The sequence below is a fragment of the Halichoerus grypus genome, chromosome 11, assembly GCF_964656455.1.
Source record: "Halichoerus grypus chromosome 11, mHalGry1.hap1.1, whole genome shotgun sequence".
NCBI classification, from domain to species: Eukaryota; Metazoa; Chordata; class Mammalia; order Carnivora; family Phocidae; genus Halichoerus; species Halichoerus grypus.
The window spans coordinates 15,578,817-15,595,089 of NC_135722.1; the positions used below are offsets into that span (position 1 = coordinate 15,578,817).

The 16,273-nt window shown below is 40.3% G+C and overlaps 1 protein-coding gene across 12 annotated transcripts in view; it reads left to right on the forward strand.

The window, feature by feature from the left end:
- The first annotated feature begins 2,274 nt into the window (after positions 1–2,274).
- PHF21A (PHD finger protein 21A) overlaps positions 2,275–16,273 on the forward strand; it is a 191,488-nt gene continuing 177,489 nt past the window's right edge. For 3 of the 12 annotated variants that reach the window (XM_078058116.1, XM_078058115.1, XM_078058117.1), the window contains exon 1: positions 2,276–2,839. The gene's annotated coding sequence lies outside the window, so the exon portion shown is untranslated. Of the gene's footprint in view, positions 2,840–3,948; positions 4,060–5,039; positions 5,056–5,687; positions 5,859–16,273 lie in introns of those variants that run through there. The other 9 variants (XM_036097735.2, XM_078058114.1, XM_078058109.1 and 6 more) reach the window with 6 other exon arrangements.

A 16,273-nucleotide genomic window follows, 5' to 3' on the forward strand; every position in this document is an offset into this window, starting at 1 on the left:
CTAGTTGGTCCAGTTTGAAAGGCCCTGCCTTAATTCATCTCTTAAATACATTAGCGTTATCTCTAGGTGGCAAAGCTGGGTCTTACTACCCAACCTGTCCTTCCGTTATTCATCTTGACTGTGTTATGGGTTCAGTTTCACAACATTATGAGTTCATCCAGGCTTCTTGAATCATTTATAGGGATTTTCATTTTCGCTCTCAAACTCTTACACACTTTCTCTGCTGTGAAATTTTTTTTTAATATAAAGCTCAGAGTACTAAATGGACTACGCATGTAAAATAAAGCCCATATGTTTTTTAGCTTTAAGAAATCAGAATTTTTAAAAATTTCTTTTTCTTGAGAAACTAAACTTAATTTTGCAGGTCACAGAAGTAAGAAAACACCTTTGTATCTGAGGATCTCAAAGTACCTCTGGTGGAAATACGTAACAAAGTAAAGAACGTCTATTTATTTTTAAATACTGTTTATTTCTTGGAGGAAATACTATTTAATGGGAAAGATGTGACTAGTAACAAATAAGAGTTTAAGGCTATTTCTGGTTCTGTCAATGACTCACTTTGACTTTGGGCAAATCATCTCACCACTGTTGCTCTTTATCTGCAAAAACTGGACTTCATGCCTATGGGAGTTGCATGGCTAATCAATGCCTGGAAAATGCGTAGTGGCAGATGCTACAAAAGTGCTGAGCCTTAAAAACAAAACCACCCCCACCCCCCATTTGTATTCAGTTGAGGTTGGGGTTTATTGTTATTTAACATTCGAAGGCCAACACTATGTTAAGTCCAGCGTGCTGCACAGACCAGATAATATCACTGTCCAGTAGGGATTTTTTTTCTTTAATCTAGAATTTTGGAGTTTTTTTTTCTTTATTGTGGTTGGGGGTTATTTTAGAATCTAGTAGTATATCCATACAAAAACATTAAGCTTTAAGTTGAAAACTATCGATTTGAAAATCTAAATAAACCCCCTCCAAAAAAAAAAAAAAAAAAAAGGGCCCTTCCCTCCCCGCCAAGAAATCTCTCAAAACAAGAATTCCTCTGATGTTTTTTTTTTTCCTCCCTGCAGTTCTCCATGTTACAGTCCTTGGAGGTAGAATAGGCATAAAATACTTTCACTAATAAAATATGACAAACCGCCGGATTATACGTGGCCGATTCCCAGTGATTGCCCTGCTACACAAAGCAGAAAAGTAAATGCCATCATCCCCCCTTAGAACAAAAGAACTTAGGAATAAAAAACATGGAGAGGGGGGAGAAAGCAATAAATAAAGGTGAGGGAAGGACCCCGTCCCCCGCCCCTCCCCGACGCGAGTGTGGGACTAAGTGTGGCTAATAAAGTGGTTCAAGGGTAGTTATTTGGAAAGGGGGCGGGGTAGTGAGGGGAGGGAGCGGGCTAGCGGCGGCCGGGGATTGCATGTTGCATTCGACTTGAGGTTGCATCTTTCTCCTGTTGCCTGGACCACGCTCCCCCATTGCAGTGCTTCCCCATTGCTTCTCTCCGCTCCTGCCCTCGCGGCTTTTTTTTCCCCCCTTAAAACTGCTGTTGCACTGGAGGGAGTTGGGGCCGCTCCGGAGCCCCTTTGCAGCTCCTGCCGGCGGGAGGGGGAGTTGGGCTCGGGCCGCGGAGTTGGGGGGGCCGCAGCGGGCTCCAGCCTCGCCTCGGCTGCAGCTACATGGGAGCCGAGCTGCGGCGCTGCACGGGCCCATCATTGCGGCGGCCCCGGAGTTTGGCCGCCGCCGCTCGGTGCTCAGCCCCATCACCGCCGCCGCCGCCGCCGCCGCCGCTGCACTGGAGTTTGGCTGCTGCTGCCCTACTTCACTCTAGTTTAGTTTCACTCACTTTACATCCGGGTTTTTTCCCTAGGCAATGGGGGCCGCAGCACACCCCGTTCCTTAGGCAAAGTGAAATAAATTCGCCGCACCGACACGTCAAGTAGTCCGCCCGCCCGAGCGCCGCCGCGGGCCCCCGCCGCCCCCCCCCGCCGCCGCCCCGCCGCCCCCGGGGCCCGTGCGGCCCGGGAGCCGCCGGCGGAGGCGAGGGGGCCCGGGCCGGCCGCCGTACAACTCCGCCCGGCGGCCCCCTCCCTCCCCGCCGTGCCCCTCTACCCCGGCGCCTCCTCTCCCCCCCCCGCCCTCGTCCCCGCTTTCCCAGCCCCAGTCCCTCTCGCCCGGCTCTCGGGAGCGGCGGGGGCGCGCACGGCGGCGGCGGCGGCGGGCCGGCGGGGCCGCGCGGCGGGCTCCCGCGCGGGCGAGTGTGTCTGGGCCTGGGCGGAGGGATCCCCGGGCTGAGGCGGCGGAGGTGCTGCGGCCCGGGGCCGGGTGGTGAATGGGCTGGTGGTGCTCGCTGCTGCTGCTGAGAGGAGGAGGAGGAGGATGAAGAGTTGGGCTTGTTTGTCTCCCACAGTTTCTCTCCTGCTGCTCTGATTCCCCCCCACCCCTATTCCGGCCCGGGGCCTGTGTGTGTCTCTCCTGGAGGAGGAGGAGGATCCAGTTCCTCCCCCCACCCCCTCCTCCCCACCCCCCCTTGCCTGGGGAAGAGGAGGAAAGAAACAGCCCAGAGAGAGAGAGTGAGTGAGTGAGAGAGAGAGAGAGAGAGGGAGAGAAGAGGAGAGGAGAGGAGGAGGAGGAGGAGGGAGAAGGGAACAACCTACCATCTTAACACACTAATATCTAAAAAGTGCGAGAGGCCCAGAGCAGCAGCAGAAGCAGCAGCAGCAGCTCCAGCTTCTTCCCTCCCTCCCCATGAAGAAGAGTTCCCTCCTCCTCCTCCTCCTGCTTCTCCTGCTCAGAGTTCCTGCCTCCAGCTGCCAGGGGGGACAACCAGCCAGCAGCAGGAGGGTGCAGTATCCCAGCTTTTCCATTCTCTCTTCTCCTCACTCTCCTCTCTTTTTTTCTTGAGTAGCTCTATTTCCCCTCCCTCCCCCCTTCCCCCTCTCCCCCTCTCCCTGTCTCTCTGTCTTGTCTCTGGTGTTTGTCTCTGGGAGGAACTGGGGCTGCCTGCTTGGAGTTTGTTGTGGGGGGGAGGGAGGGGGAGGGGAGGGGTGTGTGGGAGGGAGGAGGGAAAGGGGGGGTGTTCTCGTCAGGACCCCTCAGTCAACTTGAGATTTGAGCAGTAACTTCCCCTTCGGGGCGCCCCCCTGCGTGCCCTTCCTATTCCTCCCCCCCTAAAAAAAAGACAATGGAAAAACCTTGTCTCCCCCTTCCTTCCCTCTGCCCTCCACCCCTCCCCAGGATAAATTGGAAGTAAGTTTATGAGCAGCCTCGGGAGCCTGGGCGCTGAGTGCAGGGCCGAAGCGGGTGACAGAGGCGGCGCGCCGGGGGTGGCGGGGAGGGGGCGTCACATTGTCCCGGCGGGGGGCCGGGGAGGGGGCCGCCGGCGGGGGCGGGGGGCGCGGAGCCTCGTCCGCCCCCTCGGCTGTCCCTCAGCCCGGGGATGGTCGCCTCGGCTCCTTCACCACCCTGCCCCCCCCTCGGGATGCTGTCGGGGGGAAGTTTTTATTATGATTATTTAATTAATTAATTAATTTTTTTTTTTTTTTTGGAAAACCATCTTGTTTGGTGACTGAGGGATCTGGTTAAAAAAAAAAAAAAGCTGCGGCTGCTGACGCTGCCGGGCCCGAGTGTGTGTGTTTGTGTGTGTGTGTGTGTGTGTGTGTATGTGTGTGTTGGTGCATTTGTCTTGGGTGGCCGGAGCAGCCTTGGGGAAATTCCGCTTATTCTTCTTCTTCTGCAACTTGTTATTCCGGAGAGTCTGCCTGCACCCCTCACCCCGGGCCCGGCCCTCCCGCACTCGCCCCCGCCGCCCGCGGCCGCGGGGCGCCCCCGGGACCCCGCGCGGGCCGAGGCCGGCAGGCCGCTCGGAGAGGGGCCGCGGCCGCCCCTCCCCCGCCCGCGCCCCCGCCGGGGGGAGGGGCGCGCGGAGTGGGACTCTTTCCGTTTGGTCCAGCCCCGTCGTGCACGCAGTTCCCAACACTTCTCGTCATCCTCTCTTTGGTCTCTTTATTCTGCTGAGCGGTGCTGTTAGGATTTCTTTTTTTCCCCTGACCACGTTCGCGATGGTGGGTAGCAGCAAGGTGGCCCTGGTAGGGGAGGGGTTGATATCGAGATTGGGCACTGGGGGAAGAATGTCTCGTTTCAACTTTGTCTGTGGCTTGCACCCCCGGAGAAGGCCACACGCCGGTTGTAGGGTGCAGATGTGCAGAGAGTGATTTCTAAGTAGTTGAGTTGTTGAGATGAAGGTACGACTGCTAATGGTAGGCAGGTTTTGTTTTCATTGGTGAATCTGGTGTCATCATATTCGGGGCATATGTTGAAATATTCTTTGTTTAGGTCTTGAAGTAGAGGATCTCACTCTGCACGTCCACATTGTGTTGTTTTTAAATGATGTCTGCAAGTGTGGCTTTCTAGAATTTCAAATGTGAGTTAAGGTCCGGACGTGTGTGGGCCTCAGCATTGGCCTTGACAGTGAACTTTGTGGCAGTGTTTTGGATTTCAGAGATTTGCCCCATAGCTGGGGTGCGAGCTGTGCATTTTTTGTTAATAGTAGGTGTCAGGAATGTAGATGCTTAAGCTGGGGACATTAAAGAGAGAACATTCCTGTATTAATAATTGATAGCTGAATATTAGAATCAGATTAATTTGGGTTGATGAAAGTTTTTTTTTTTTTTTTTTTTTCAAAAGCAGCTGTGCACTCTAGGAAGGAAGCCTTTACATAGGCACACTTTATAGGGGTTCTTTAGGGCAGGGAGCTAGAATATCTCCTTTTAGAGAGGATACTCATCAACATCTCTGGCTTCACTGAGGGCCTGGTAAGGGGACTAAAATTGGGGCTAAGACATCTAAGTGTACTTTTCAGTGCTTATGTTGTTTTGTTTACATCTGGTGTTTATCACATTTGGGCACTAGAAATAAATAGGTAAGTTTTTCTTTTGGTTTTTGAAGAGTAGCCCCTTCCCCCCCTTTTTTTTAAGTTTCACGATTTACTTGGTTTCACAGCATTATAGGAAACTGTTACTACATTTTTACTGGAAGTACTATTATTCATTTTGATTTTGGTAAGTTCCTTTCTATACTTTTTTTCTATCTTCACTTGTATATGGAATCTACATTGTGGGCTTAAAACTAGCTTATTAGGGGTTATTTAAAATGTCTGAAAAATACATTTTAAAATATCAGGACATACTTGATGGCAAAGAGGAAATTTTTGTGTGCAGTAATACTCTTGTTTATCAAAAAATTTCTGTACTTAAAACTTCTGTAGATGGACAACTGTTCTTAAAAGGAGCATAGTAATAGTGCAGAAAATTCTTAAAACACAAACTTCTGGCTAATATGTTAAAAATATTCCAGGTGTTTTTCTTTATGTCAGACTTTTGCTTTTGTTAACGTAATGGTATTTGCAGTATGACTAGCATTGCTTGGCTGGCCGCAATAAAGTCTTTTGCTTGAGTGCTTTTGAAGGCTTTTTAAGGTAGTTTTTAGATAATTTTGCAAGCTTTATTTAAGCATGTTGCACTTTGGACTCAGGCAGATCTTATGGAACCAGAATAGTAATAGATTTAAAAGACTCCTACCCACACCAGATTTTCTTTTTAAGAGGTGTAAGTGATGGACGGGGCCCTATTTCTTTTAGCTTTGAAGGGTCCCATCCTTTTTCCCATTCAGTCATCTGGAAGGAGCTGCCTCAGAAATACTCTTCTTCTGTTTACATGAAGAACTCTAAATGCTATCCAGCAGGAGGTGCTACATCAAGATAAAGCAAATCTCTTGAATTTTGAGGGTCTTACTACTTATTACAGCTCTGTTAGCTCCAACTAAGCAACAGGATTAACGCCTTAAAGTTCCAGAAAGATTTTGAGTAAGTCCATTTAAAAGTCCATTAATAAATTACATTTGCTATTTGCAACTGAAATCTTTGATTGCTTTTTACCTGTTTACAATATTATACAAAGTAGATTTGTTATTGTGGATAGCTTAAGAATGTCACGCTTAGGTACAGAGTGCTGTTAGAATTATTTTATTTTGATGAGGAATTAGTCTTGTATTGGTGAGTGGGGTGTTGAACGCAAATGTGAAAAGATTATGTCCAAGGACTGTAAACAAAAGAAGTTGGTATGATGGGGCTTTAGGTTTTGTGTTATTCCTATAATATTAATACAGATAGGATACAGAGATATGAGATTTTGGAAAGGGAGATACTGTATGGAAAAAAATTTAATTTCTTGTGTTTTTTTCCTCACATCTATGGACAGTGATCCTAATAGATAAATTCTTAGGCACTTAGCTTTATAAATACGTATGGTTGATGTATTTGAGTTGGCCTCCAAAGACTGAGATTCTTGAACTGTAAGTAAAGTTGTATCTGTGAGTGTAAGTCATTCCTGATATGTCCGTTAGTAACACTTAACAGTAACTGCATAAAGATGAAAGTAGTTTCATAGCATTTACAGCACATGCTCCTTTGAAACTATATTAGTGTTAGGTGAATTGATTTATCCCTGGGAATATCATGCTACTTTGGTGACTTGTAAAGTTTTGTATCAAAGTTTTAGAAACTTAGGAATGTGTAGAAAGTTTGATGAAGCTGCTTTGAATTTTGTCGGTTTTCTAGGCATAATACTGTACTTTTTTCTCAGTAAGATCAAATGAGATAATACATGTGAAAGTTCTTTGTAAATTGTCGGAAGCCATGCAGATGTTGAGATAGGTAACTAATTAATACATGGACAGAAATTTCTGTCTTTAAAATGTTAGCGTTCTCCGCATCATTTGGGAAATGAGCACATTAAAAGTGTACCCCCAACACTTTATAAATTTTTTTTTAAATGCTACTGTGGTTACCAAAAAGCTCTTTGTTACAGTTTTGAAGCTTTGTTTAAAAAATGCTGTGGAGGCAGTTTCTCATAATTCAAAAAAAAGATCATTTTTCTTTTTGTAGATCCTGTGAAATGTGTATCCCCCATTAAAATTTTTCTTCATTTCTTCATTGATGTGATAGTAGTTGATTTTAGTGAATATTTAAGTTCCTGGATTCTTCTATAGACTCTCATTAACACACAGAGTAACAGATGTCACAGTTAAGGTTTTGAATGTTTTGAGTGATTCTGCTAACTTTCTGAAAAATTCTTACTAAGTAAAGCTTTCAAGCTTGTTTCAAAGTGAAAAAGATTTATATCTGTATGTATTAGTATTAGGTCATATGTATATCATTTTGTTTTTCTCTTTTAGAGGGATGCATGAGGAAATGACTATTCAAATCTAGAGGAGTGCACTGAAATATTTTTGTGTAAAAATAACCCAAAAGTTTAAAACTCAGAGCCTTGATTTGTGGCTTTTTAAATAGACTCTGCTCACAAATTTGGACTAAAATAAAATATAGATAATTGGGAGTCCCTGTGTTTATGAGCATATCAAAAGGTCTGTTTTATATTTTAGAAGCTACTACTCTTTATGAAATAGCCCCTTTAATTAGAAATTAAATATAGAAACTTGTTTCTTTGTGAAGTGAGAAAAACATTTAACTGTTTAAATAAAAATGAAACCTCTCAGGGTAGTATTAACTTTTTCATCCTACGGACACTGAATACTAAAGTTGGTTTGGGGTTTTTCTTTTCTTGTTTTTTTTTTTTTTGTTTTTTTTTGAGGAAATACGGAAGTTAAGGTTATAGTAATGTGCTTTTAAATTTTGTATTCTTGGTATTTTATTGCTGAAAACTTTTGTATTTAATGGCTGTTCAAAGGGAGAAAAGAAAGGGATTAAAGTTTTAGGTCTCTAACCTTTGACAGAATTCCTTTATATCTATATTCAGACCTGATTTCTTGAAATATGTTTGAATCTTCCTGTTAATTTGTGTTGGGAAATATTCATGATTTTTGTTGACTTCTCAGGAACTTTTGTACATGGGCTTTTTTGTAGGCCCTGAGTATTCTTTAGGTGCACAGCAATATATTTTGATCACTTTAACTTTACCAGGTGTGTATTTTTGCTGCTTTGAGATTTTTTTTTTTTTAAGGAGGTAATACTCTAACACCGCTTTAAATTTATTGTAGATAATTACTTTTTAAATAGCGTATGTTTTCTTGTTTGTATGTACATGTGGCTGTGCTATTTTGTAGGCTTTCCTATAATTCTTGTGTATAAAATTTCTGGAGTCTGTTCAGTGTTAGACTGAGGTGGTGATGAACTCTTCCACCACATTTAGAGATAATATGTGAGGTTTGGTCAACCTTTGGGTTTTCTACAGCAACTTTCTCACACTAGACACTTGTGTGGCAGTTTGAATACCCCTCCACTTCTCTCCCTCCAATACAATGCAAGGCCTCCCCCTGTTTTTTTAAAAAAAAAAAAAAATAGTGCGCAGGTCTCTGTTGAAGGAAACTATTCTTATCTATATTTTGGAATCATCCATGGAAATGTTTTCTGGTTTTTTAAATAGACAAAAAAGTGAACCAGTAATACAGAGATAGGAAGGGGATGGGGCCTAACAGGTTGGTGATCTAGGCTTTATTTTGACTCTGTTTGTGGGCCTAGGGAACAAAAAATAACTTAAACACAGAAGCCAAAAAGATGGGTTTTGTTTTATTGTTTTGGCTGCATTGAGGATACAAACTGTCAGTACTTGAGGAGAAGGAGCAGCAGAAAGGAATTGATTTTTTTCTGCTGCAGATCCAAGTATTGTTAACCATGTGCGTCTCTGAAGCAGCATACTTACAAATCAAACAGTAGTTGATTCTTTCACTCAATTAACGGTCAAACCCTAGACTGGTTTTTTTTCAGATTTTAAATAAGTACCAAAAACTTCAGAGTAATGACAATAATTTCCTGATAAAAGTGGGTGATAGTAACCATGGCAACTGCTATCTGGCCTTAATGGCCAGTATGTTGTATTGATGAAGCTTCAGATCCTGTAGTACCCTGTCACTTTTATGGTGAAATGTAGTAACGTGTTGCAGGTGATTTTTAGCTGGATTGTGTTAAATTTGTGTGCCAGCTTATCTTTCCTTGTTAGGAATTTCTTGGACTGTATTCCACAGCATGTTTGTGAAGGTGCTGTTGCCTGAAAATAACCCGCCACCTGTGTTAGGCCTCCTGATGCAGATTGCACTTAGTTCTTTCCCAGCCTCCTTCCTCAGTCTTGCAGAAAATAGGGGTGTGTGTAGAAACTGTATATACATAAATAACAGCTCAAAGTTATCTATTTGGACATGTTATTGATAATTAAAAAAAATTTTTTTTAGAAGAGGTCAATGGATGAGAGAAAAGAGTCTGGAGTGGGAATATTTTTTTTTCCTAAGTGTTCTTTCTGGAAACGTGTGTGTGTGTGTGTGTGTGCAATGAGGGGTTAGGAGAGGAGGGCACAGGTATTGAGTAAGGACTTGACAAAAGAGAAACTTAAGTATTATTGTTTTTGTGTGTGTGATGGTGTTATGTGTCCCTCTTACAATAAGAATATTTTTCCTAGTGGACATGATTAGAGTATGGGAAATGTTTTTGAATGAGAATTTTCTGCAAGAAAAATTATTTATAGAATATAACTTGAAAGACTGTTAAGAGAAAACCTGATAAAACAATTAAAACTTTCTTGGGGGAGGGGAATAGAGAACTTTGAAACTGATCAACCAAACTTTTTAAAAAATGGCTTTAAAACTGATGTTTTTAAAAATAATTTTAAAATTGTATAAAATCTTTTTGCTTTTTAAACATTTCTTTTGTATGCTTAGCCTGTTTAAGGTTTTTCTAATGTGAAAATGTTGATGTAAATATTCATTGATACTTTTTTCCAATACGTGCTAAAGAAACTGCCAGAGCAGAGAGCAGACAAGTTAGATCTGAATTTCACTAGGCCCTGATAATAAGATCTAGTCAAATTGTGCTTAGATAGTTCAGACTTTCTTAAAACTTACTGTGATAGGGTGAAGTGGTTTACTTACTACAAGTCCCAGGATGCATTTCGGGTTTTTGCTTCACTCCGGATTAGAGCATTGCATGCTGGGACCTGTAGTTGATTTAAACAGCACAGAGAACCCTTCCCTCTTGTCTACTCCATTTTATACAAACAGCTTCCCAAGCCTCTAAGAACTTTCTGCTAAGTACAATTTGATTGCTAATATTATGATTATCATGGTGCTGATATTCTAAAGTGAGTTTTCAGAAACACCCTAGTGTTTTAGTTTACCTTGGATTAGTTTGTTTTTTTTATCAGCTACTTTAAGATTTACATGTAAAATAACTGATACATGTGTATGTATGTTTGTGTTTATATATTTAAAACTTAGCTTAGCAATTGTAAATTTTTTTGTCTGTGCTGCTATAGATCACTTTATAATTACAGCATACAGATTGCTAATACGGGCTTTAGGAGCTTATTATTGTAGGGCCTGATACATATGCTGTTCTCTTTTCTTTGAATGGGGCCAGTTATTCAGTGCCCATATTTAAGTTTAGAGGTTATATAAAAATTATTTTGTAATAATTGTCAACATCTTGAATCTTAGTATTTTCTAAATGGAAGACAGATTCCTGATAATAAATGTGATTTCAATGTAAATTTAATACTCATATGGATGTAATCTGAAAGATAGAGGAAACGAGAAGTTTTCTTTAATAATTTGTTTATATTTTCCTTTGTAAAATTTAAATTTCTATTCTTTCTATTCTTTTCTTTCAAGTTCTGATACTTTATTAATGAATATCAGAATGTTGTTGCAGGGATTAGATGTTGAAATCTGTGAGAGTGCTTAGCACAGTGCCTGCCACATAATAAAGCCTCAGTAAATGTGTAGAATTAGCAGCAGCAGTGGTAGTGGTTCTTGTTATTAAATAAATAGCATGCTTCACATTTTTTCCTCTTTTTACATGATTATTTGATCAGAAGCCCAGCCTGTTCTGACAAGACCTTGAGATTTTTGGCCTATGGTAATGATGTGGCAGTTCCTTAGAATTTTTGCTGTATGTAAGATGTCTTTGCACCTCAGTTTCTCCGTAAGTGATATATGCCTGAAGTTAGCCACCAGCCAGTCGCAGACTTTTGACCAGGGTTCAGCTCTGCCTATTCGGTACTTTTTGCCATTGTACCACAGCCCTTGGTTGACTTTTGAAAGTTCAAAAGATAATGAAAATGTTTTCGTTCATAATGTTTGCACTGGTAAAGTACCCAAACTAGTTGATTAATGAAAATAAGATGCTGCAAAAGTGTTCCTCATGTCACAGTGTATGTTACCTTGGAAAAATTCTGTTGTTGTTAGAAGCACGAGCCAGTCTATCACCATAGGTCACAGTGTTACAGGATTGGTGAATTAGAGGCCGGTGAGCAGCCCCAGAAAGAAAATGTAGTTTCAGGTCCGTGGGTTGTACTTATTTAAGTTAGAATCATAAGTCTTTACATTATTTTTCTCTTTTAGGACACTCTAACTTCTTTTAGGCTCTTGAACTTGTAGGATATTTTTATCTGCATGGCTGGTCTCTTTTAGCTTGTTGAGAAGGGAAAGGGACATCTGGGAATATTGAAAAATGTAAGCAAAAGTTGTGATGTATGTGCCTTAGTTTGAGGGTATACAGAATCAAGATAGTGTCTTTCTTACCTGCTTGGCCCGTATCTGTTCCAGCTTTTTCCCTTGTGCAAAGTTCCTGGAATAATATTGCTGAGGGCTGCTGTGTTTAAGAGAATTCTGCCTTTAGTAGTGATTATTTAAGTACTTGTTCACACAACAAACCAACCACTATAATAATACTAACCTTTTTTTTTCTTATAAATATGAACTGAAATTTGTTAATATTTGTATATTAGACATTGAATAGATTCTTTAGCTGTGTCAGAAATTTGTGGGATCTGATCCGATAATGCTGCCACATTCTGAGTGGCTTTATTTATCTTCTATTAACTTGACTTTTTAAGACCTAACATTAAAATGAAATAAGTTCAGTGGTTACAAAGAAGTTAAATACAAAGGGCTAAGTATAAGGGGTAAAATAGTCTCCAGTGTTTATTGACCAATGCAGGAAAGATCAGATTTGGATGAATGCTCCTTATCTACATTTTATAATTACACATGTGTGTAATTCTTGAAATACTAAAGTTGGAAATAAGGAGAGTGAAACTGGGCAGCCATGTGTAATCCCCGTAGAGTCCTCTGACACACCTAAAGTATTTAGCACAGTTTTCTGTCTTTTTTAATGAAATGTCCCAGGCCAATGGAAATGAAACAATTGTGATGGTGTCATAGGACTCGGCCCAAAGACCAATCCTGTCACTAGTGGTGTGCTCTTGGGAAATTCAGCCTGCTGGGCATTAGTTTTTGCAGTGGTAAGATGGGGATAATGGTAAAAGCCGGTTTCGCTATGCTCTTAAAAGGACTGGATGAGGTAATACCGGTGAATGTACTTTGTAGACTAAAGTAGTATATATAAATTGAGTTTGTAATCACTAATAGATGCCTGAATTTTAAGGTATTTGTCTATATTGTGTAAACAATGTTAATATCTTTAAAAGTTTAAATATATGAGTTAGAATCATATTTGGTGATCTGAATACCCCCTGCCCATGGTCAACAGACAAGTTCTTAACATGTTTACAGCGTAGATAGTGACAATATGCACTGATGTATTTGTGTGTGTGTGTGTGTGTGTGTATATATAATATACATAAATATCATAAATATACTGGTGTGTTGTTATGGTAATAAAAGCTTTCAATTATGGGCTTTTATATTGAAAACTATTTTTATGTGTTAATATACAAACTTACACAAATACATATATTTGTTCTTGGAGAAGTGGCATAGATATAAGACTAAATGTTTGGCAAGTTGTGAACTGTTCTTGTACTGTAGGGTTATGTTGTTTTAATAACAACAATAATAATAATTTTATATTTACTGGGTATTATATATAGCGATAAGCTTTTTTATATATAGGATCTCATTTAATTGTAATCCTCACAGCAATATTATGAGGATTTGCTATTATTATCCTACCCCCATTTTATAGATAAGGAAGTGAAGGCCTCCCTGGGATCACATAGGTGTAGCAAATGCTACAACCTGAATTCAAGTCCAGATTTGATTCCAGAGCCTCTCCTCTTAAGTGTCCATAATATTGTACTGAACTTGTAATTCCTCTAGAAACCTAGAAAATGAACTACTAAAGAAGTTTTCAATTTACTGAAATGGCCACAGGTATGATGTATCATTTTGAGAATGTTTCATGTTGATTTTGGTTGGGTTAGATTGAATATTTCAGAAATAGTAAGCATTGGAATGGAATGGAAATGAAGGCATTTGGGATAGTGTCTGTCTTGTTTCTCATTGTATGCCAATTGTGAACATAGTGCCTAGCATGGATGGGGACTGATATCTATTTCTTAAGGTTGGAATTTGGGCACTTTAGCATTGTAGGTTATTTTATACATTTTCTTAGTAAGTGCAGATATTTTACATTTGCTGTTTTAATTAGTTCTTATGTAACTACAACATTTTAGAGGGTTTGATGAGAAATGTCCTTTTTTTAAAAGAAATATTATAAAGGCAGTGCATCTGAATAATTCTAGCCATATAGATATGTATAAAGTAAAAAATGAAAGTCATCCCATTCTACTTTTAAATTTTCCTGTGCATTAAATATGTACTATATATATCCATTTCAAAAATAGAGTTATACCATAATACTGTCTTGAAGTTTACTTTTTTCAAGTGGCTATTTAAAAAACTTGTTTTTGAAAATAAGGCTCAGGTGGGAAGTGGGAGTGAGGTTGGAAGGAGAGAGGTAAGATCTTATACATTAAGATCTTATACATTAAGAAGTATAATCTTATACATTAAGATTATAAACTTATACTCTAGACTGGTTATGACTTATGGGGCAAAAAGCATTTTAAGTTCTTTTTAGTTGTGCCTAATGCCTTAGAGATGGTCATTGTTATTTTTAAAACTTAAAAAAATGTTAACCAATTTAAAATGGCAACACCATTTTCTGTCCTGTGCAAGTAATTTAAGAGGCATCATTTCAGAATTAAGTTCTACTAGTTTATTCTGGTAGCTACTATTTATAAAGAGATCAGTTATCGTTTCATATAACTTTTTTTTAAACTGGTGGGTTCTCTTCTTGGTTGTTTAGAGGCATTCATTCAACATTTACAAATTAAAATAGCATTTTAAAGCTGAGAAAATAATTGTAATATTTTAATTAATGGAAACTCAAACCAAGTACTGCTTAATCGGCATACAGACTGATACCCTGCATAGGAATTAGTCCTGGTGCTCACATCTTTATGTCAGTAGTGTTGGCTGACCTCACCCCCATCCCTATCCCTACTCACTCAATCACTACCAAATGCTATACTGATAATCCACCATTTTTTCAAGTGACAAAAAAAAAAATTTATTTGAGTGCCATTTGTTATTCTGGTTTTGTGTAAAACAAGACATCCTCAAGGCCTTATAATCTACATTAAATATAATCGTTTGATTCTGGCTTTGAGAGTTTTATCTTGTTGCTAAGGTTATTAGTCATAATTCACCTTTGTAATTTTCAGATTAAAAAATTTTATTTCATAGGTAATAAATTTTTTATTACAGAAGTTTTTTAAAAAAGTCTTCCTAGTCCTAGAATGCACTCCTTGTGTCTAAGGTGCCTTAATGTTTCTTTAGACTCGTATTTAGTGAAGTGCTGAAGCCTGGCCTTAAAATTCTAAGAATTGGATCTGACGGCATAGTAGTTTATTTAAACTACAGTATAGTCATTTATTTATTTATTTATTTATTTATTTATTTATTTATTTGAGAGAGGGCACACAGGAGTGGGAGTGGGGGTGGGTGGGAGGGAAGGCAGAGGGAGAGGGAGAGCAAGAATCCCAAGAAGGCTCCATGCCCAGAGGCGAGCCCCGTCTCAACCCTGAGATCATGACCTGAGCTGAAATCAAGAATCAGATGCTTAACTGACTGAGCCACCCAGGCGCCCCCAGTATCATCAGTTTTAACAAGCCAATTCAAGGGTTTTCTCATTGGCAGCATTCATATGTGCTTTTCATTTTGTGTGGCTCAGGCCATGCCCTAGAAAGTATTAAGTGTGCAGAGGTCTCAGTTCATGTCATGGATGGTCAAACTGAGGCAGAGACAAGAATTCAAGTAAGTGAATGGCAGAGCCTAATTTTTCTCTCTTATTATACTTTTTTTGGCCTGTTGTCTCCAAACTTTAAAAAATTACTGCTACCAGTAAATGTATATTTATATGTAATTTTCTGAATTCGTGTTTTATGTATGTTATAAAACATACAGGAAAGTTGAAATTTAAAGAAAGGGTGATATTTAAAAATATAAGTTGCAATAATTCCTTCCGTGGCCCCCTTCCTTCTCTGGGGTGGGTGCACCCACTTGGAGACGAGTGCTTTAGATAGGCCATTCTTCTGCAGGAGAGGCAGCCGTGGGGACACCTGGAGGACAGTTGGCACAAGGTGTGGGCTCTTAAGTTGGAGTGATCTTTTGCAGCTTTTTAATTTTAAAGAAACAGCCTTTCTTTCTGTGAAAGCCTGGAAGATTGAGAGTAAAGGCCGAAAGATTGAGATGAGAGTAAAGGCCTTGAGAGAGGTGAGCTTAAAAGACAGAAATACAAGCCTTATTTGTTTTCTTCAGAGTTGACCAAAGGGAAAAGGCTGCCTACCCTGTCAGTTCTTACTCCCACTATAGAGATGGCAGTGCCTTTTTCTGTTGTTGTTAGGCAGTTTATAGAACGCAGGATAGCTTGGTAAGCGTCTTCTCTGTGCCTGATATGACGTAACATTGTGGAGTATGCAGCATGCATGTTAAGTACAAGTGGTTGTATTTGGCTTGTTGCTGCAGCATTTTTGAGGATGTCTTCAAAAGCAGTTCTCATTCGATAGAGTTGGATATGTGCAAATTATTGAAATCTTCATTTCATGAAGGCCAAACTTTGTAACTTGAATTATTCTATTTAGTATTTGTTTATTTCTCTCCTCTCCTTCTCCCCTCCCTCCCTCCCTCCCCCCCCCCCCCCAGTACTTCAGAGCGGAATTCTTTTTCTGAAAGGAACAGATGCTGTTAACTTATCAGGACCTGATACTAAAAAGCCTACAAAAATCTTTGTGCTGCTTATTTTCTTTATTTAATCTATATGCAAAGCATATTGTAATTATTGCTGTTAGAGGGTTTTAAACTGATGGTTCCTCACCCTTTTTGTGCACAGGGGAGATAGATTTGGAATGCCAAATGGACAACTTGGTATAAAGAAATAATGACCACTGAAATAAAACAGGAGTTCAA